Raw genomic sequence first — 20,605 nt, forward strand, 5'->3', positions numbered from 1 at the left:
CCCGATTGGTAAGAGTGAAATTAGGATATATACAGATATTATTTTACAAGGAAATACCCAAGCAATAAGAGAAGAAGGTTCACTCTATAGGAGGAACACTACAGTGAGATTTTTGTTCTTGTTTTGTGAGGGTGGTTAGGAAATAGATAAAATGGGGAGGTGGAGATACGTACCAAATTAATCTCTCTCATGCTAGGCTAGATTAAAGTGAAGAATTAATTAAAATAGATGTTAATTTTTTCTTGTTGTAATGACTAGATACAATACTGCTAACCCCAACCATTCAAAATTCATATCAGCCCAACCAATAATGGATGATTTTTTAAATCAATTACATGTTTTTGTTTTATAAAACAAAAACACATTTTGGGTTCTTTATGTTCTGATATCTGAGTCTTTAGGGTGCACGAGAGTCACATTTTCAAGATTTTTCCCTGTAACCATGAGGGCTAGTAATATCTATAACAAATTTTATTATTTATATTATTTATATATAAAATTTATTAAGCACCAACAATATATGTTCTTTGGGGCAGGAGACTATCTCTTATTCTGTGTTTGTACAGTGCCTAGCACAATGGAGTCCTGATCTTGGTTTGCCCCAAGCACCAATATAATAACCATGATAAATAATATGGTATAATTTGTGTCTTGTACAGGGTCTAAGACAGTCCATCTCTCAGAACATTTACAATCTGGAAGATGGATTTAAGGAGACAGGGTGTACTGGGAAACCTAGAGAAATGCTAGTGGTCTATAAATATGGGAAATATATTACTATTTTATTTGTTGTATGCAGTGGTGTTGTAGCCATGTTGGTCGCAAGATATTAGAGAGACAAGGGGGTGAGGTAATATCTTTTATTGGATCACTTCTGTTGGTGAGATAGACAAGCTTTTGAGTTTACACGGAGCTCTTCTTCAGGTCTGGGAATGGTATTCAGAGTGCCACAACTAAATTGTTTCATTAACACACATTTCAAGTGACCATTCAAGGTGAAGTGGCCTGTTGACACCTCTCCAGTTGGGAAATGGGGGTTGGTGTGTTATAGATTGTTGTAATAAGCCATGAATCCAGTGTCTCTGTTCAGTTCATGATTTTTAGTGTCTAGCAAAGTTATGAATTTCAGCTCCCATGCTTGTCTTTTGGAAGTGTTGTGCAGGTTTCCTTTAAGGACGAGGACTGATAGGTCAGATATAGAGTGATCGCTGTATGAAAAGTGTTTGCCCACAGGTGACAGGGGGTTCTTATCTTTTACCATTTTTTTCGGTGAGAGTTCATTTGAGAGCATAATGATTATCTCGTTTCACCCACATAGATTTTGTTGGGGCATTTAGTGCACTGGATGAGGTATACCACATGTTGTGATAGTCATGTGTAGGACCTATGGATCTAGCAAGGTATGTTGGGGGGTGGGGGAGGTGTAGCTCATCACAGCAGTGGAGATATATCTACAGGACCTGCATCTGTTGTTCTGGCAGGGTCTGGTGCTGCTTTGAGTTGATGTGTCCTGGTCGATGGGGAGCTTGTTTTTGACGATGAGCTTGGAGAGACTGGGGGGGGGGGTGTTTGAAGGCCAGAAGAAGGGGTTAAAAAAAGATTTCTTTCAGGATGTGGTCCCCATCTAGTATGGGTTGTAAATGTTTGATATCCCTTATGGGTTCCAGTGTGGGGGTGGTAGGTGATAACCAGAGGTGTTCGGTTGGAGCGGGTTCTGTTTCCATATTGAAGCATGTTCTCTTGGGGTGTTTGGGTGGCCTGTTCCATGATACAATCTCCTACTCTGGTGAAGTGTCCTTGTTTGGTGAAGGCAGTTTTAAATGTGCTAAGTTGTATATCCCGGACTTTCTCCTTGGAGCATATTCTGTGGTATCTGGGTGCCTGGCAGTAGATAACAGATTTCTTGGTGTGTTTGGGGTGATTACTGGATCAATGTGTGGTGACCCAGGAATTTCTTGTATATAGTGGTCTCTAAGGTTCCATTTTGAAGCTGATCATGATGTCCAGGAAGTTGATGCTAGTGTGGGAGTGTTGTACAAAGAGTTTAAGAATGGGTTGATGTGGTGATGGAAATCTATGAGGGAGTTTAGGTTGTCTGTCTAGGTAATGAAAATATTATTGTTGTATTCCAGATACATCACTGGTTTCATTTGAAACTAGATTAAAAGCTCGAGTGACCATGAGCTAATTCGGTTTAAACTAAATGGAAGGATTAACAGAAATAAAACTGTGACTAAGGTTTACGATTTCAAAAAGGCCAACTTTAATAAATTAAGGCAACTACTTAGGGAAGTGGATTGGGCTAACATATTTAGAGAGCTAAAGGCAGAGGAGGCCTGGGATTATTTCAAGCTGAAGTTGCACGAGCTGTCCGAGGCCTGTATCCCGAGAAAGGGGAAACGGTTAGTAGGCAGGAGAATTAGACCTAGCTGGATGAGCGGGCGTCTCAAAGGGGTGATTAAGAAAAAACAGAAAGCGTACAAAGAATGGAAGAGAGGAGAGATCGGCAAGGAAACCTACCTTATTGAGGTCAGAGCATGTAGGGATGCGGTGAGAAAGGCCAAAAGCCGTGTAGAGTTGGACCTCGCGAGGGGAATTAAATCCAATAGTAAGAGGTTTTATAGCCATATAAATAGGAAGAAAACAAAGAAAGAGGAAGTGGGACCGCTGAAGCATGTAGATGGAGTGGAGATTAAGGATAATCTAGGCATGGCACAATATCTAAATGAATATTTTGCGTCGGTGTTTAATAAGGCTAATGAAGGGCTTAGGAATAGAGGGAGCGGGACAGAGGGGAATAAAGGAGGGGCGATTGCAATTACAGTATCAGAGGTGGAAGCCAAACTTGACCAGCTAAATGGGACTAAATCGGGCGGACCGGATGATCTTCATCCTAGAATATTGAAGGAGCTGGCGCGAGAAATTGCAAGCCCCTTAGCGATAATTTTTAATAAATCTGTAAACTCGGGGGTGGTACCAATGGACTGGAAAATAGCTAATGTAGTTCCTATTTTTAAGAAGGGGAAAAAAAGTGACCCGGGTAACTACAGGCCTGTTAGTTTAACTTCTGTAGTATGCAAGGTCTTGGAAAAAATTTTGAAGGAAAAAGTAGTTAAGGACCTTGAGGTGAATGGCAATTGGGACAAATTACAACATGGGTTTACGAAAGGCAGATCGTGCCAAACCAACTTGATCTCCTTCTTTGAGAAAGTAACAGACCTTCTAGATAAAGGAAATGCGGTGGATCTAATTTACCTCGATTTTAGTAAAGCGTTTGATACTGTGCCGCACGAGGAATTATTGGTTAAATTAGAAAAGATGGGGATCGATATGAAATTCCAGAGGTGGATAAAGAACTGGTTAAAGGGGAGACTGCAGCGGGTAGTACTGAAAGGTGAACTGTCGGGTTGGAGGGAGGTCACCAGTGGGGTTCCTCCAGGTTCGGTTTTGGGTCCGATTTTATTCAATCTATTCATTACTGACCTCGGAACCGAATGTAGGAGTGGGCTGATAAAGTTTGCGGATGATACAAAGTTGGGAGGTATTGCCAATTCGGAGAAGGATCGGGATATTCTGCAGGGAGACTTGGATGACCTTGTAAATTGGAGTAACAATAATAGGATGAGATTTAATAGTGAGAAGTGTAAGGTGATGCATTTAGGGATGACTAACAAGAATTTTAGTTATAAGTTAGGGACGCATAGGTTGGAAGTGACGGAGGAGGAGAAGGACCTCGGAGTCCTGGTTGATCGCAGGATGACTATGAGTCGGCAATGTGACGTGGCTGTGAAAAAAGCTAATGCGATCTTGGGATGCGTTAGGCGAGGTATTTCTAGTAGGGACAGGGAGGTGCTGCTTCCGTTATACAAGGCGCTGGTGAGACCTCATTTGGAGTACTGTGTGCAGTTCTGGTCTCCTATGTTTAAAAAGGATGAACTCAAACTGGAACGGGTACAGAGAAGGGCCACTAGGATGATCCGAGGAATGGAAAACCTTTCCTATGAAAGGAGACTCGAGGAGCTCGGTTTGTTTAGCCTAACCAAAAGAAGGCTGAGGGGGGATATGATTGCTCTCTTTAAATATATCAAAGGGATTAATACCAAGGAGGGAGAGGAATTATTTCAGCTCAGTAGTAATGTGGACACAAGAACGAATGGATATAAACTGGCCGTGGGGAAGTTTAGGCTTGAAATTAGACGAAGGTTTCTAACCGTCAGAGGGGTGAAATTTTGGAACAGCCTTCCGAGGGAAACGGTGGGGGCGAAAGACCTTTCTGGCTTCAAGATTAGGCTTGATAAGTTTATGGAGGGAATGGTTTGAAGGGATAACGTGATTTTAGTCAATTAGGCATTAACGTGCCATCGCGGGTAAAATGAGGGTCCGGCTGTAGAATCTTGCCTGTATGCTCGGGGTTCTGCTGATCGCCATATTTGGGGTCGGGAAGGAATTTTCCTCCAGGGTAGATTGGCAGAGGCCCTGGAGGTTTTTCGCCTTCCTCCGCAGCATAGGGCAGGGGTCGCAGGCTGGAAGATTCTGTTGTGGGTGGGTCAGCTTTTGTGGCCTGCATCATGCGGGAGGTCAGACTAGATGACCATATTGGTCCCTTCTGACCTTAAAGTCTATGAGTCTATGAGTCTAAAAGGGGGGTTACAAATGCCTTCTTTGTTAGTCACAAAAGCAAAAATATTGATTTTTTTTTGCCTCCATTAACTCTACCCAGTGTACCCCTCAATTCTGAAGCTGGCAAGTTAAAAAGAATATATTCACTAGCCTTAGTACTTGTAAAAAGCACTGGTCTGCTGCAAAATGGCTATAGAACAGGGCAATAGCATGGCCAGCTTTCCCCACACTGGCTTGCAGCTCTGCTTTGTACACTGTTCCTGAACAGTCACTTCCAGGGTCATGTCTGGACTAGGAAGATAGGTCATGATTTAAAAAACTTGTTTGCCAACTTTTTTTTAAGCCTGCCTCAGAACCTAGTGTGGGCAAAGTAATTGCTGAATACATGTTAACTTGGTGTGGTCAACCCTAGCCCCTCCACACCCAGGGTTAATTGTGATCAGCAAACATGTTTTTAAACATGACTAGCCCTATCTGTCCGAGATGCAGTCTTGTTTAAAACTGTGTGAGTTTAAAGCTTCTTAGCTGACACATCTACAAACATAACCTCTTTTCTTAGTACACATGCCCAAGGTGTTTGAAGGGTGGCTAGCTCTCAAGCCCATCCGACTGTGTCCTCTTAACTGATGTTGGTGGGGTTTTTTTGTTGATCAGTTTGTCGAGGCTACCAACTCATTTTGCAGATCAATGAACAGCTGTCACAAGGGATTGAGTTCAGCACTACCATTATTGAACCTGAGTTGTGCGTGTTAGTGGCAGAAGTGAAAGGCTTTGCATCCCATTACCCATCCCCTTGTGGGGGATATTTAGTAGACTAAAGATTGAATAATGTATTAGGGCCACATCAAATCCTTAAGAAATGTAACTAAGAGATGGGATGGGGGGAGAGGCGCTTACTCCTTTTAAATGAAAGCCTATGAGCTACCAAGCAAAAGCAAATGAAACGAGTGAGACTGACGTTGTAACGGAAATATATTAGGCTTTGTTAAAAGTGAAAGCCCCTCTTTCTTATTATGCTCTAATTCCTGCTATTTTAAAGCTGAAAAAGAATACCCCCTGCTGAGCATCTCCAGAATTAATGAGGCGCCTTGTTGACTGCTACACTAATACCAGTTTTTAAATAGAATGCATGATGGGATGAGGGGGTTTTTTTCCTCCTCATAAGAGACAAATTTGTGCAAAACACTCCAACTACAAGTGGAACAGCAGAGACCAGAGGTGCTTATTTCCTGCAAGCTTCAAATCAGGGCTATCACATCACCACCCCACAAAGTGATCCCCTCAGCCCCACTCAGAGCCCCACACACTGCTCTCAAGGTGCCCAGTCTTTTTTATTTTTTCTCCTCTCTGTATGACTTATCCTCCAAGGGATTTTCATCATAGTGATTGCCTCACCAGCTGCAAACAGCTACTGCCCCTTTCAGAATCAGTTAGTGACACTCTTGGATCTGCAAAAGGAGAGGGGTAGCAACAGAGTCAGCTGAGGCTCATGAATTCTTTGGCCTATTTTCCTCATGGCACATTCACCCCAACCTCCCAGTGTGGCTCAGGGTGCTTCCTCTGCAACATTCATAGCTCCCCAAAACCAGGAAGTGAAAAAAGAATGTCATGGCAATTTGATGCATCATTCTATACAGCCTGATCAAGCAGCAAGACAAAATAATGCAGTGAACACAATATAACAACGAAGGAAACATTCTGAGACCAGCACTCCAAATAAGTCTATTCCCTTTGCTCATGTTTATTGGCTCTTTTTTTGTCATGCCATGATGGATTAGAATCTGGGTTCTCTTCTTTTGTCATGTATGATTCAAACTTTGTTGTGACTATCCTCTTTTTCTCTAAAATGCAATAGTACAGATATGGAAGGTAGAGGGTGTGATTAAAACATCTAGGTTTCCAAAAGTGGCGCAGATACTGTTAGTGTTGATTCATCTTTCTGACTGATCAAGCTAAATCAAGTTCCATGCCCTTATCACATGAGGCAGGGAAGTCTCTTCAGGAGGAGACTTGTGTTCCTGCCTATTCTGCAGACATTAAACATTCCACTGTTTAATGTATAACACTTTTTACACACCAATAGAAGGGATTTGTCTTGCTGTCCTGGCTAAACTGATTCCTCCCTTATGTTGTTGCACCATCTTTTGTTTGCTGCCTTCCTTTCCTGAGGTGGTTGCATTTCATGGATGCCTTCCACATATGGTTTCTTAAGACATTGTGGGATGAAAGATGTTGTATAAATCTAAATGGATGCATCTGATATTAAATTTTTCCTATGGTAGTGACACTTAATTACATAGCCTTAGTCAAGCTTACTCCCTTACTCAAGGTGAATCGTACCTTACTTCTCAAGTTGTCTGACTTCAGTGGGAGTTCGGATACTTTTCAACATGAGTGGAGGAGCTAGAATCTGGTCCTATGTTCTTATGAGATGATGAATTCTTGTTACCACACATCATCATATTACTTTTGTTTTGAACTGAGTTGGCATCTAGATACTTCCACAAGTCAGTGAGTAGACACTATTTAAATCACTATGCTGGGATCTTTGGTGCAGAACAAATGGTTTATGCTTTGCAATATCTAGAACCTGGTTAGCTGCCCTATGCAGCAGAATTATGGCTACTTCTCTAAACTTGGTTAAAGGCCTGATCCTGCTCTCATTGTTCTACCTGGGAGAAGAATCCACCCCAGTGACAGCAAAATCTCACTTTTTAAACAAACTCCTGAACCATTAACATGCCATGTCGCTGAGCCCTCTGTCTTACCAACCTGGGCTCCCTCTCACACTGTGATGCTGTGACAAACTGCAAACCTCTCCAGGTCCTGCACTTACACAGCCATCCACAGGCAGGGACACATCCAGCTGAGTTACATTAATGCTTTTGCCAGCCACTCATTAATCAACAACAGAGAGGCTTCAGCCAGTTCCCCACAGATCCCTAGCCTTGGACCCCGGAGCCATCCTGTCTTGCCCTGGTCAGAAGCCTGCCCAGTGTAAGTTTATAACACAGTCCTCCCCTCCCTCAGTGTGGAAAGGACATGCCCCAGCTCTTGTTCCTGAGCAGATTTCCCCAAGCACTTCAAGCAAAATACACTGTTTTAGGTAAGATATAAAACACATTTATTAAGTACAGAAAGATGTTAAGTGATTATACGTAATAAGTGTACAGATCAAAGTTGGTCACCTAAGAAATAAAAGTAAAATCACAATTGGAGTTCTATAATCTACACAGGATTTGGATCAACAATGTCTCACCTTGATGGTATAGTTCCTTAATACACAAGCTGGGATTCTCCTTTCCAGCCTGTGTTGGACCTCCTCCCAGTTCAAAGTCTTTTTTTCCAGATGGTTCTGGACAACTACTAACTATGAGTTGTGGTGGGAGTGAGGCCAAATGATGATGTCACTTCCCCTCTATAGGTTCCTCCAGCATTCTGGAAAGATCTTTTGCTATGACTGAGTCAAACAGTCTCCATTGTTTATTGCTCTCTCTGAGAGGTCTCCATTATATACAATTTCTGGGGTAGTTCTTGTGAGTGTGTATTTCCTTTAATGGGCCATCATCAGTGTCTGGCTTCTCCACTATTGTACCTGAAAGGCTGGTTGTGGGTGTTCCCAACCTCACAATGTATTTCAGTAACACACACACAGCCTCCCATACAATGATAGCACATACAATCCAACAGGATGTTAACATTCAACAGATCAAGACTTTTAAAATGATTCCTCACAAGGCATAATTTGAACAGAACATATTGTAATCATATCACCATAGTGAATATGGGAGTGTCAGGATGTTGCTTTGGGGTACAGAGTGTCACAGTGAGTTGATCCTATGTGGGGACAGGAAGGAACTTTAACATCTGGCACTGTCATGTGGTGCAGTGGTTCTCAGTCTTTTCCATACTGAGACCCCTTGGAGACTTTCTTCTATCTAGGCTGGGATCCTGCACCCAGTTAACAATATGGAAACAGTTGGGAAACAATTCCCAGGTTGAGAATTCCTAATAAAGTGCACTGCAGTGTTATTTAGAGGCATAACTTGGTATGGGAGTGTGAATTCAACTTTCTCTACAGTCTCAGGTAGGTTACGAGGTCGGATAGATTTAATGAGGTCTGGGAACGCCTCTGTCTCTATTATGTGTTGGCAATAAGCTGAAGACCAATCCTTACTCACCAATTCAGATAATCATCAAGTCTGTGTACTGCAGGCAACCAGCTTGCTATAAGTTTAAATGTTTAAATTTTATAAATTGATCTTTGGCTTTACTAGGAATTCAGTTCCTGAAAACTTAAGTAATGGCTTTCTGTCAACAGAGATGAAGAGAATAATGAGCTAAGGAGGAGACCCCTGTTCACCAGGATTCAGTATTTAAGGCCTTGGTCTTTTTATTCTTGGCCTCAGGTTTTGGGGAGGAGGGAGGTTGTACCAATTTATTAAGAAGTTCTTCTGTCACATCTGAAGTCTTTCTGAAACATACCTTTCTCTGCTTACCTGTGCTTTGACTTGAGTTTAAAATGTGCCTTAAAAAGTGGACAACATATAGCACTTCATACAACAGGAGCTGACTGTCAAGTTGTTACTTTACAGACTTGGTTCTTGCAAGTAGACACATACACAGTGTGATAGCTGTTAATGTCATCACCCCAGGATGTTTCAGCAAAATCTTTGGTCTTCTTAAGAACATGGGCATCATCTGGAAGATCTAATCTTTATTCCAGTTCTATTCAAAGAACCTCCTAATTGCCTGCTCCTTGTGTGGTTATTTTTTCTGTTAAAAACTTTTTTGGAATGGGTTTTCAGCCAGTTGAAGTAGTAATGTATGTTTAAAAATACAAAACTCAATATCGTAGAGATGGTGTGAGACCAAGAAAAAATACTTTAGTACAAAAAACACTGACATTGGAGTCTTACAATATAAGAACTCCATGTCTTGGACAAATGCCATAATATTAAAGTCTGATACTTTGGTACTTTCTAGACCTGGAAGTAAGTTCTGTGTGCCGTATTTGTAAATTAAGAATCACTCCTTGCTCAACGCGCTACCAGGCTGGAGGCATTTTTATATGAGAGAGAGAGAGAGAGTGTTGTTAATAATGTTTTTTTATTTTGTAACCATCTATTATTAATTAACAACCCCCAAAAAGTTTGAAGAGCTATCTCTAGATGCATTCTAAACAAAACTGGATTTCATACTTTCAAAATGGTGGGGGAATTACATCTCAGTTTTTCTGAGAAGGTAGTCTAGATGACAGTCAGATATATAAAGGAATAAAACTGATGCTACTGTAAGGACAACGCGGCCCTCAGTTACATGTGTGCAATGGACACGGAGTTTTATGGCAGCTGTGTGCGCACATATAAGGGCAAAATCCAGCAGTAGGTCTCTTGTGAATCAAAGGCCTAGTATAAATAAATAAAAGCAACTGTACTGATTTCCAATACGTCTTCATGTCCATTTTTTTATATAATTTATTGGCAGATAAGACATAGTTGAAGAAAATCAAGGAACACATTAAGCCTTTAAGCTGCTTGCCTCTTAAATATTCATGATCCCATCAGGGTTTTTGATAGACAGCTGGGTTGGCTTATCTCGCCTCTTTATTAATAAATTTTATTCATCTCACTCAGTCTTATTTATTAAACCTCTTATTAATTCAGGCTTGAAAGACATTCATCTCCCTCCCCACCAACAGATAACTACAGCTGAATTCCCCAATTTGAAAGTGGTACCCAAAACACAGAAAATAGCTTGGATATTGTAAAAGGATCTATAATGTATGTATGGCCTTTTCTATATCAGAGAAACATGCTTGGGCTAACCACCATATGGTCCTCCTCAGTACAGCTTTAATACACCACACTCAAAAATAATCTAGTGTCCTAGAGACATTCACATCATTTTTTGAATTAGATATGCTTTGACCTAGGGTAACTACCACATTGCCCTCCGTCATCCTCCGCTGTATGCATGCACAATAGTGCATGCCGTTTCCTCAGTACTGCCCCACAGTGGCACAATAATTGCTCAGGTGGCCCGTCTGGTCTATTCTTTGAACTCCGTTACAGAAGTTTGCCAGAAGTCACTTAAGTATATAAATAGCGCTGCACATGCTGTAGAGCTGGAAAACTCTATTTAGATGGGGCCACCAAGATTAACTAGGGGAATAGAGAATTTTCCTAAAGATAAGGGCCAAGGTTTTGAAAGGTAATAAATGGTTGGTTGGTTGGTTTGTGGGTTTTTTTTGTGGGGGGCGGGGAGGGTGTTGCCTCAGTTGTTGGGTACCCAATTTCAAATACTGTAAAGGCACCTGATTTTTCAGGAAGTGTGAAGCATCAGCACTCTGAAATTCAGCCTCCTTTAAAATGTACCAAAATCATTAGCCACTTTTGAAAATCCTGTCCAAGAAGCTGAAAGTTGTTGTATATGTATATGAAGGATCATATGAGGGGATATTGCTCAATGTTTTCTATAGGGTGACAGAGACTCTATGTGGAGGGAATTCTCACCATGTAAACAAGTTCACCACACAAAGCCAAAGGCCCTAAAGTTTGGTTTCTGTTAAGACTGAAAACGTAGGGAAGGTCTTTGTATTGTCATGGAGCCCAACAGAGAATCACTGCTGAAAGCTCCTCCTTGGAGACACAGTGTGCTCCTAATAAAATGCACATTACTTCCCAGAAAGCAAGAACACACCCTCTGGAACAGGGGAACAGTGAAATCTTTGGCACAGTGTCCGAAGTTGACACTACAGCAACTTTACTATTCCAAGTGCAAACTTCAAAGTCAGAAAGATGTGAAGGCCATGGGGGCAAGGGGAATCCACTGAGGAATTTGAAGCTATTCTGCTGCAAATTTGAGTTATTAAATCAGGTGACACAATTGTTTGTTCTGTTTCCCTGAGGCTAGAAAGTTTGTTGATTTTGTTTTCTTTGTCTCTAGTGTTACCATTTGAGCTGACTGGTTGTAAGGTTGTTGGTATTTTTTTTTTCTTTTTGGATCCATTTTATTCCTTCACGTTGCTAAGAGGTTTCCATAGCAATTCGAATATTGGATTAAGGAAGTCATATTATTCAGGTTAATGCATCATCTCTGGAGTTGCCTAAGCAAGCTCTGAAATTCTGCTGTACCTGAAAAGCCATTGAAATGGAGGGGAGAATAATATGTGATCCAGATCCTCAGTCAGCTTCAATCCACTGACTTCAGTGGAGCTATGCTGCCTTACATCAGCTGAGGAATTGGCCCTATAAATTGTACTTCCCACACTAATACCATCAGTAAGATTCCATGAAAAGAACAGTTTTTAGTCCTGCACATATTGAAAACAGAGCTGTTCATTGATGCTGGAACATATTAATTCAATTTATCTTTATTGCTGCACTGCAGCTATTATTTCTGTTTAAAATACCCCATGTTCATATTTTCCTGAATTGCCTCCAACTTTTCTTCCTTAGCAATTTCAAACAGCTCAATAATTACAGTTCTGCAACAGAAATATTATGCCTGGGGTGGGATTGATACATTTCAGAAGCAATAAACAGACTATCAAAAGCCTATAAATTAAAATCTGGAGGGGTTAAAAATGTAAATAGTTATCTCTTCTTATTGAAAAGTTAATTTAGTAGCCAGAGGTGCCAGATTGCTTCTGTCTCCAGAGCTGTCAAAAATAGCTGCAAGCCTGTATACCAGCCTCCTTTCCCTCCCCTCCCCACTGTCACCAGGTATCCATGCTGGGTCTGGAGAGGCAATTTCTAAGGATTCAGTCTCCATGCTCACTGAAAAGCTCTTGTGGCTTAAGTGACAATTATTAGGGCAGTCTTCCTAATAAAGACACCTCTCCATCAGGAACTAGACCGAGCCCAGACCACATTTCATATAGGCCACTGAACATCTGTAAGGTGGTCACAACAGTCCTGGGCTGGATTCAGATGACAGGATTACCATTTCCCTAAGGACAAGAGTCTGCCATGCTTACATTGAGTAACTCTGATGATAGTCCCACTGAAGAAAACAGGACTGCCTGTAGAGTTACGAACCACTTGGTGAGAGTAAAGGTTGCAGTATAAATCCAGAAGGGTTTAGAAGGTCTATGCCCAGGCTGCTATATGTTTGGTAGTAAAAACGAAACCCCCAAAAAACAACCAAAAACCAAGCCCACAGCTGTTCACATTCTGTTCTGTTCAGATTTTTATACCATCACCATGCTACCTGAGTACCTTCCAAAAATGCATTAAGCAACGTGACTAACATCTGCAGCAAGACCCTTTCATCGCATTGCCAGGCTTTTAGCACAGCTTTTCAGCCAGTACAACTACTTTTATTTTTTGTTTTGTTATTTTGGTTTGTGGGCAGTCTACAAACATCAGAGTTGGATTAAGACTTGTCCTGCTGATCAACTCCAGCTTTCCGCCTCCTACAAATGATAGGAAGCAGTAGAAAGTGCATTTTAATAACAAGGGTGTTCTTAGTAGCTTCTGTCTAAAACTGAAAGCCATCCAGTTGGGCAGACAGCTCATCCAAAAGCATATACCAACTCTGCTCTACTGAAAATGTTTGAAGCTGTAGCTCTACCTGGTGGAACAAAGGGAAATCACACTGAATTGGAAGGCTGATAGCTTACTAGGTTCAGATAGGAAGAATTTCCTTAATAACAGAAGCCCTATTTTCATATAATGTGCTTGACTTTAGGGCAGCACAGGCTGTGTCTACGCTGGCTGGTTTTTTAAATTTGATCACTGTTGCTAGGGCTAGATAACACAGAAGTTGGTGTCCTTACCACTATCTCCTCTACTGCTCCCATTGTTGCTATCCCAGCTGAAGCTGTACCAGGTTCCTATCACCTAATCCTCATGTGTCACCCCCCTAGTCTTGTCTTTTGCAGATAGACCAAATAATTTGTAGTATTGGGTACAGTTTTCAAAACCGCTCAAGTCTCATTGCAAGTCAGTGGGATTTAGGAGCCTAAGTCTCTTAGATGCTATAAAAAAAGTTACCTCATTGTCTAGATAGGCCTTTTCCATAAATACTCTCACCATTGCACTGTCACTGGAAAATAGGAATCCATATACTGGATCAGGCCATTGATCCACCTGTAGTATCCTATTACCAATACCAGATGCCTCATAGGAAAGTAATTCTGTGGTAGGCATTCATGGGATAACTTGCTTCCAGGAAAAGTTTCCACCTAGCCCCTTCAACAGTTGAGGTTGGTTTCCACTTGGACAAATAATGACTCATTGGAGCCTGGGAACTGGATTCCAGGTCTCCCACATCCTCTGTGAGAGTTCTAACCACCAAGCAGCAAAGTCATTCTCATGCTTGTGCGTGCATTTGCATTCGCTCTTTTGCTCACCCAATGACTCTCTTTAATTATTTGTCCAAAGTAGAAGAGCTTCAACATGGGAGCCCCACATCAGCAAATCCCATAGTTCAGTGGCTAAGGTGCTCACTTGGGATGCCTGTTCAAATACCTTTTCCTCCTCAGGTGAAGGGGTGTGAGTAGCCGAGCCATTGAGCTAAAGAAGTTATGAGGGAAGTTTGTTGACATACTGTAATTCTATTGTGAATCTTGCCCAAAGTCGTACAGGAAGTGTGTGATTGAGCTCGAAACTGGTTTCCGAAGTCCCAGTGCCTAATCTGTAATACCGTCCTTCCTCGCCATTCCAAGTGCAAATACTCGGGTGGCAGTGACAATTTCAGGAACTAGAAGTGCAAATTAGGTGTGCCATTGCCAGAATAAATTATTTATACCGTATATACTCGTTCATAAGCCAAATATTTTTAGTAAAAAAGTGACGCATCAAAATTTCATGATTTTAAACTCTATCGAATCATTGAATTGAATATCTAATACATTGTCGTTTTGTTTACCTGGAGCATCTGCAGGCATGGAGCCCCTCAGCTCCCTGTGGCCACATTTTGCCACTTCCTGCAGCTCCCATTGGCTGGGAATGGCAAACCGCGGCCACAGGAAGCTGAGGGGCTCCATGCCTGCAGATGCTCCAAGTAAACAAAATGTCCCAACCCGCCAGTGGCTTACCCTGACGGGCCGGGAGCCAAAGTTTTCCAACCCCTGAAATATAGGGTCAGCTCATGAAAGGGTCATACAGTTTTTGCTGTTTTTACCTATCCATTTTGGGGGGTTGGCTTATAAACAAACGGGCTAATGAACGAGTATATCCGGTAATTATTCTATTTGAAGAGATGGTCCTTAAACTGTATCATTCAGCTTCAGATTTAAACCCATCAGGGGGCCAGTTGTTGCCTGTTTTTAGAGCTTTCCTGTTTCAATATAAGTGCTGCATGAGCTGATGTTTAGCAGGTTTTCTTCATAAACAAAAGGGCTAGAAAGTGTTTATTTAGAAGAGATCTTATATTCTATAGAATCTGAATGGGTCATAGTAGCCAGATAGAGTTCTGTTTACTGTATTTATCTCTTTCCTTTATATACATGATATGTGAGGATGATGTCTGCCAAGGGGGTTCATTGGTGAGTTTTTAAGTGTCTGAGGAACCCAATTCTTGCCCTGCAGATTTTCCACAGAAGTGACAGGTGTAATCTTGTAGGAGTGTACCTATTGGGTTCCGAGAAGTGGGCGGGCGGAAGAGAGGGCTGGGGCAGAGAGCCACTCAGAAAAGGCTGGGAGGCAGCCAATCAGGGCCAGGCTGGGCCCAATAAAAGGACTGCAAGGCCAGAAGGCAGTCAGTTTCTCTCTAGCCTTGGAGAGAGATGGATCTGGCTGCCTGAAAGAGCAAAGGGTACCTTGCACAGTGCAGTGCTGGGGAAGGGCAGGAGGAGCTGGGGGAGTTCCAGCCTGGTACATCCCCAGGCCAAGGCCTTGCTGTCAGGGCCGGAGGAGGTACTAGGGCTGTGGGGAGGAAGAGGCAACAGGTCCAACCCCCTTGCTGATGATGAATGGCCACTTCAGACTGCAGTTTGCCCCTGAGAGAAGGGTCTAGATGCAGACTGGCAGTGGGTCACTCACTGAGGCCAGGTGGGCTTAGGGGATTGGTGTTCCCCAGGGAGGGGAGGACCCCAAGTGTGGGGGCACTGCCACGTGGCAGTACCCAGGAGAAGGGGCACCGCAGGCCGGGAGGGACGTGGGACCTGCAGTATAGTGGTGGAGATTGATTGAAAGACAAGTAGCAACAGCAGGAGGCGCCCTGAGGCTGGAATGAGCTCCCGGACTGACCAGCAGGAGGTGCTGCGGCGGTGAGAGCACGACCTGTTACAAGGAGACATAGTTGTTGGTTGGACTGTTGTGCCCTTTATTGCCTCCTTTGTCGCTTCTCTGTCTCATGAGCACATCTATTCTCAAAGTGAGCTGTGGCTTGGTGTTTGGTGTGGCACCATTGTGTTCTGTTCCGTGCCAAATCGTCCCAGTTTGTTGGGTTGATGCCTCCCTTTTTAAGATGTACTTTCAGTATGTCTTTGAAATGCTTCCACTGCCCTCCGCGAGCCCTTCTTCCCTGATTTAACTGAGAGACTTAACTTAATCGGTGTCAAGCAGGGATGTGTCACTGCTCCAACACTCTTCTCCATTTACCTTGTCGTGATCCTGATTCTCATTCGTGACTGCCTTCCTGACAGAATCAGGATTGAGTATCGTATGGATGGCCAACTCCTCGATCTTTGACGTCTCCAGACAAAATCGAAGATCACAAGAATTGGCATCACTGACCTTCGGTATTGTATACATAATATATATGCTATATAAAATTTAAATGTATTCAACATACAAATATATAGTTGTGTGTGGACATAATAAATAAAATATACACACAGGTATACCTATAATTTGAGTACATTTAAAATGTATAGCAGTGATCAGGATTTGTAATATTCTTCTCATCTTTCACAGTGAATGTGGAGACAAGACTCCTTGCAACCTGCAATTTTACTCATTTTTAAAACTCCCACATTTACAAAGCTTCTACACAAGTAGCTGCTCTTCCTTATGGGAGGACAGCATCATTTGGGACCAAAATCTCCCTGCATCCCACACAGACTTGGTGCTGTTGCATGTTTTGGTACTTTGATATAATAATATAGACCCTTAGTTAGTCTGATGTTATGAAACTGAAGTTGGACCTGATTTAGGATTCAGAAATGCATCTGTTGTCTTCTTTCCTGTGTTTTTTTTTTCTCTGTTTGTTTGGCTTCCTCAGTTAGGGGAATTTATCCCACCCTTTCAAAACAGGGATGGTTATGTAGCAGTTGACTCACATTGTTTGCCAGTTTGAACTCTGGAAATTGAAAGGATGTGAGGAGTGTGTTTTTTGTTTTGTTTTGTTTTTTTAAAGCTAATCAAACTATATTATGTTAGATCACCAGCTGGTGTAAATTGGTGTAGCTCCAATGAAGATCTGGCTCGCTCTCTCCTGAATTAACACACAAAGCCAACAAATGAGAATGTAATTCCAGAATATAGCTTCCTACGTCCATGTGATGTGTGTGCATGGAGGAGATGGGCCAGTCACTTCTGCAGCACCATTCATTCTCACATCCTCTTCAGCACGCAAGTGAGGAGGAGGCAATATACAGAGGTGGAGGAGGGCACACTCAGGGCCGGTTCTGGCTTTTTTGCTGCCCTAGGCAAAAAAGCCCCCCGCCGCCCCCCCCCCCCAGCATGGCAGGGGAGGGCGCCGAGCCCGGCCGCGGGCCTGCAATCCCCGACCGGCCGGAGCACCGGGGGGAGGGCGGAGAGCCCCCAGCGGCCAGAGCGTCGGGAGCAGGGCGGAGAGCCCGGCTGGGGCTCTCCACTCTCCCCGGCGGCCAGAGCGCCGGGGGGGAGGGCGGAGAGCCCCTGGCGGCCAGAGCGCCGGGGGGAGGGCGGCGAGCCCGGCCAGGGCCCCGCTCTCCCCGACCGTCCGGAGCGCCGGGGGGAGGGCGGCGAGCCCGCTGCGGCTCCGCTCTCCCCTGCGGCCGGAGCGCCGTGGGGAGGGCGGCGAGCCCAGTCGCGGCCCCGCTCTCGGGCCGGAGCGCCCCGCCGCGCCGCCCCCCTCCAGGCGCCGCCCCAAGCACATGCTTGGTGGGCTGGTGCCTGGAGCCGGCCCTGGGCACACTGTTTCTCCACCAAACTTCTGACTAGATTCCCACTGAAATAATACAATTGCATGCTATATCAATTTGAGTGGGGCCCCTTCAGTGCTGTGGAACCACCTTTAAAGCAGGCAAGCCCTGTCAGGAGCTAGGAAAGCAGCAGTGGTCTGAAGTAGAAGTGTGCAGGTATAAGGGGTGAGATTATGCACAGCTCTCTACCATAGTGCCTGTACCAGGGGAATCCTCTCTTCACCAGAACTGGGGCTTTTAGGGCACCTTTACATCACCCTGGCCCTCTTATGTGGTGTGAAGGGGCTGAAACAGGGGTGAGGCTCCAGCCAAAAGTTTTCATATGGAGTGAAATCCTGGCCTTGATTGAAGTCGAAGTCAAAACTCCCATTGACTTCAATGGGGCCAGGATTTCAACTAATAGTTCTTAGAGTAGCTAAGATTTGTGGCATTGGCTTCTTTTGCAGAAAGCACTCCCCAGTCTTCTGACAGTATATTCTGGAAAACTCCAGAAAGGGAATCTGCTCCATGGATTTTTGCTCATGGCAGTTATTTCTCCTTGGATGTGTCTAGAAAACTAATTGTACTAATACTGGAAATATATGTGGAGACTCCCTGGTAATGCAACAGCAACATGCTTGGAAGGAGATTAAAAAGTGATGGGGGGTGGGAGGGGCAGAGACTGAACTTTTTTAACTCAGATGGTGACTTACGGAACTGACAGGTGGTCCTTCCACCTGTCACTATATTAGGTAAATATAGATCTTGCAATTAGATGGCTAGCAAATAAAAATAATAATTTTAAAAAAATAACACTTAAAGCAAAACCAGATGGAATAAACAATCCTATTTTCATAATTTATTCAAAAAGTGAAACATCTTGTTTCAACTCAAATTTATCACTGGGAAACACTTGTCTGAAAAGTTTTGAACGTTAAACTGCAAATCTTTTCTGTTAAATCTGTATGGGGTAATGTACTGTTGGCTATGTTTTGCATCTCAACAGCAGCCATTTAAAACAACCCATATCCACTGGTGGAAATACCAAAATGTTAAACCTGGAACTGACTTTCAGGTTCTCATGAAAAATTCAAACTTGCCAATCCTAAGCACTCAAAAATACAAGAGTCAGATGCCTGAAAATAATGAGATTAAAATAAAAGTAAAAAATTGGGGTGCTGGTAATCTGCACTCTGGGTTTTAAACCTTCAAGGTTCATGTTTTCAAGGTTTTCTCCCTAAAAAAATGAGGAAAGGGGGTGTGTATAAAATGAGATTGTCATGTAATAACATGACTTCAGGAGCTGTATCTTTAACAAACACCAAATATTGAAAGGCTTGCAATAAAATCATGATAACACTGAAACTTGCCAAAAGTTTCAGCTTTCATAGTCAAAAACTTATAAATTGTAAGAACTGATCCCTGCCCTGCTGCATGTGTGTGATGCACATGCCACACGGTAGGTTTACAAACTGGGACCACTGATGCATGGAGCACTTAGAGGTCTGCAGAGAGCACACAGATCACAGGGTGCTGGCTTTCCTTCTTGCTCCAAGCTGGGAGATCAGCGTGGGAGATTAATGGAAAAATAAAGGAGACAGTATGGTTAGTTTGAGGGGTGGGGGAGAAGAAAGAAAACTGATCACACTAGAGAGCACTAAAATACTTGTGGCTTTCCTTATACTACTTTTCCACATCAGTAATTGGTGTAGTTGCCACAGGAATGTTATCTACTGAAAAGCGGGAGGAAGAAGGCCGTCCAATTGCAGATGGAAGGTGGTTCATGGGACACTCTTTAAAATGTGATCCACGCTCTTGGAAAGTATTGCTGACCTTGACCCATTTAAAGTTCATTACCAACGTCTTCCAAAAGCCCTTTGTGACTGCTGAAATCACTGGCTAACAGAAAATCTAATTAAGCTGCAGACTCAGAAACCCCTATCAACCACAGAGGGTCATTAAGACACATGGGAACCGAACTGTGTTTTATATATTTGTCTGCAATTCATAACAGAAGGCTCTCTAAGATAGGGTTTTCATTTCTTGCAGTGAATTTTGAGCAGGATATTTTAAGACAGCTATGGGACTGCAAGGGACGTATGTATATTTCAACACTGTTTAAATTTAAATTCCTCACATTGGAATTGGAAGTGACCTTTTGCTGTTGTGAAGTCAAGGAATGGAATAGCAAATCAAAGAATTCCCATCTCTGTTATCAGGGAAACATGCTTTCTCATTTAGAGGGAACAGAAGGAAGGAGTTAGGTTACCATAGTGATCAATGAGGAAAGGACATGGTTACCTGGATACAGAACTGCTTCCATCCACTGAAACAGGCTCTCTTTTATTTGTTTATTGATGAGAGATCAAAGCTAGCTCTTCACTCACAGAAAAGTCTAAAGGTTAGACTTGGAACAGCTGCTCTGCCTCAGATTTGTGCGCAAGAGAGCAGAGATTTCCAGAACTTTCTTTCTGCAGGATGTCGGCTGCCTTTTTTTCTTTATCTGAAAAATAATAGTCTTCATCATTTTCAAAGCATAAAAAGAGCAGGTAGCTAAATTGAATTAATTGTCACATCTTTTGCCATCTGAAGAGGCGCCTGTGTGTGTGTGTGTGTTTAATGAACCATTAAGAATACCTCATTCAGCCTTTCATTGCCTTTGTGGAGACAAGTCTTTCCTCACAAACTGTCATTGTGTTCTACAAACACCATATACAGTGCCCCCACTGCCAGCTGCTCCTCCTTATAGGAACACTCCTTGAGATCAAAATCTCCCTCCATCCCACACACACCTGGTGAGGCTGCATTGTGATAACGGAGCCATTGAAGCTGGAAGCTGGAAATAATGTCACAGAAAACCTAACCTGGGCCTAAAGAAACAATTGGGAGTTTCGGTTTCTATATGTTGTTGCTGGTGTGTTTGTTTGT

Source organism: Emys orbicularis, chromosome 1 (assembly GCF_028017835.1).
Source record: "Emys orbicularis isolate rEmyOrb1 chromosome 1, rEmyOrb1.hap1, whole genome shotgun sequence".
Classification (NCBI taxonomy): Eukaryota; Metazoa; Chordata; order Testudines; family Emydidae; genus Emys; species Emys orbicularis.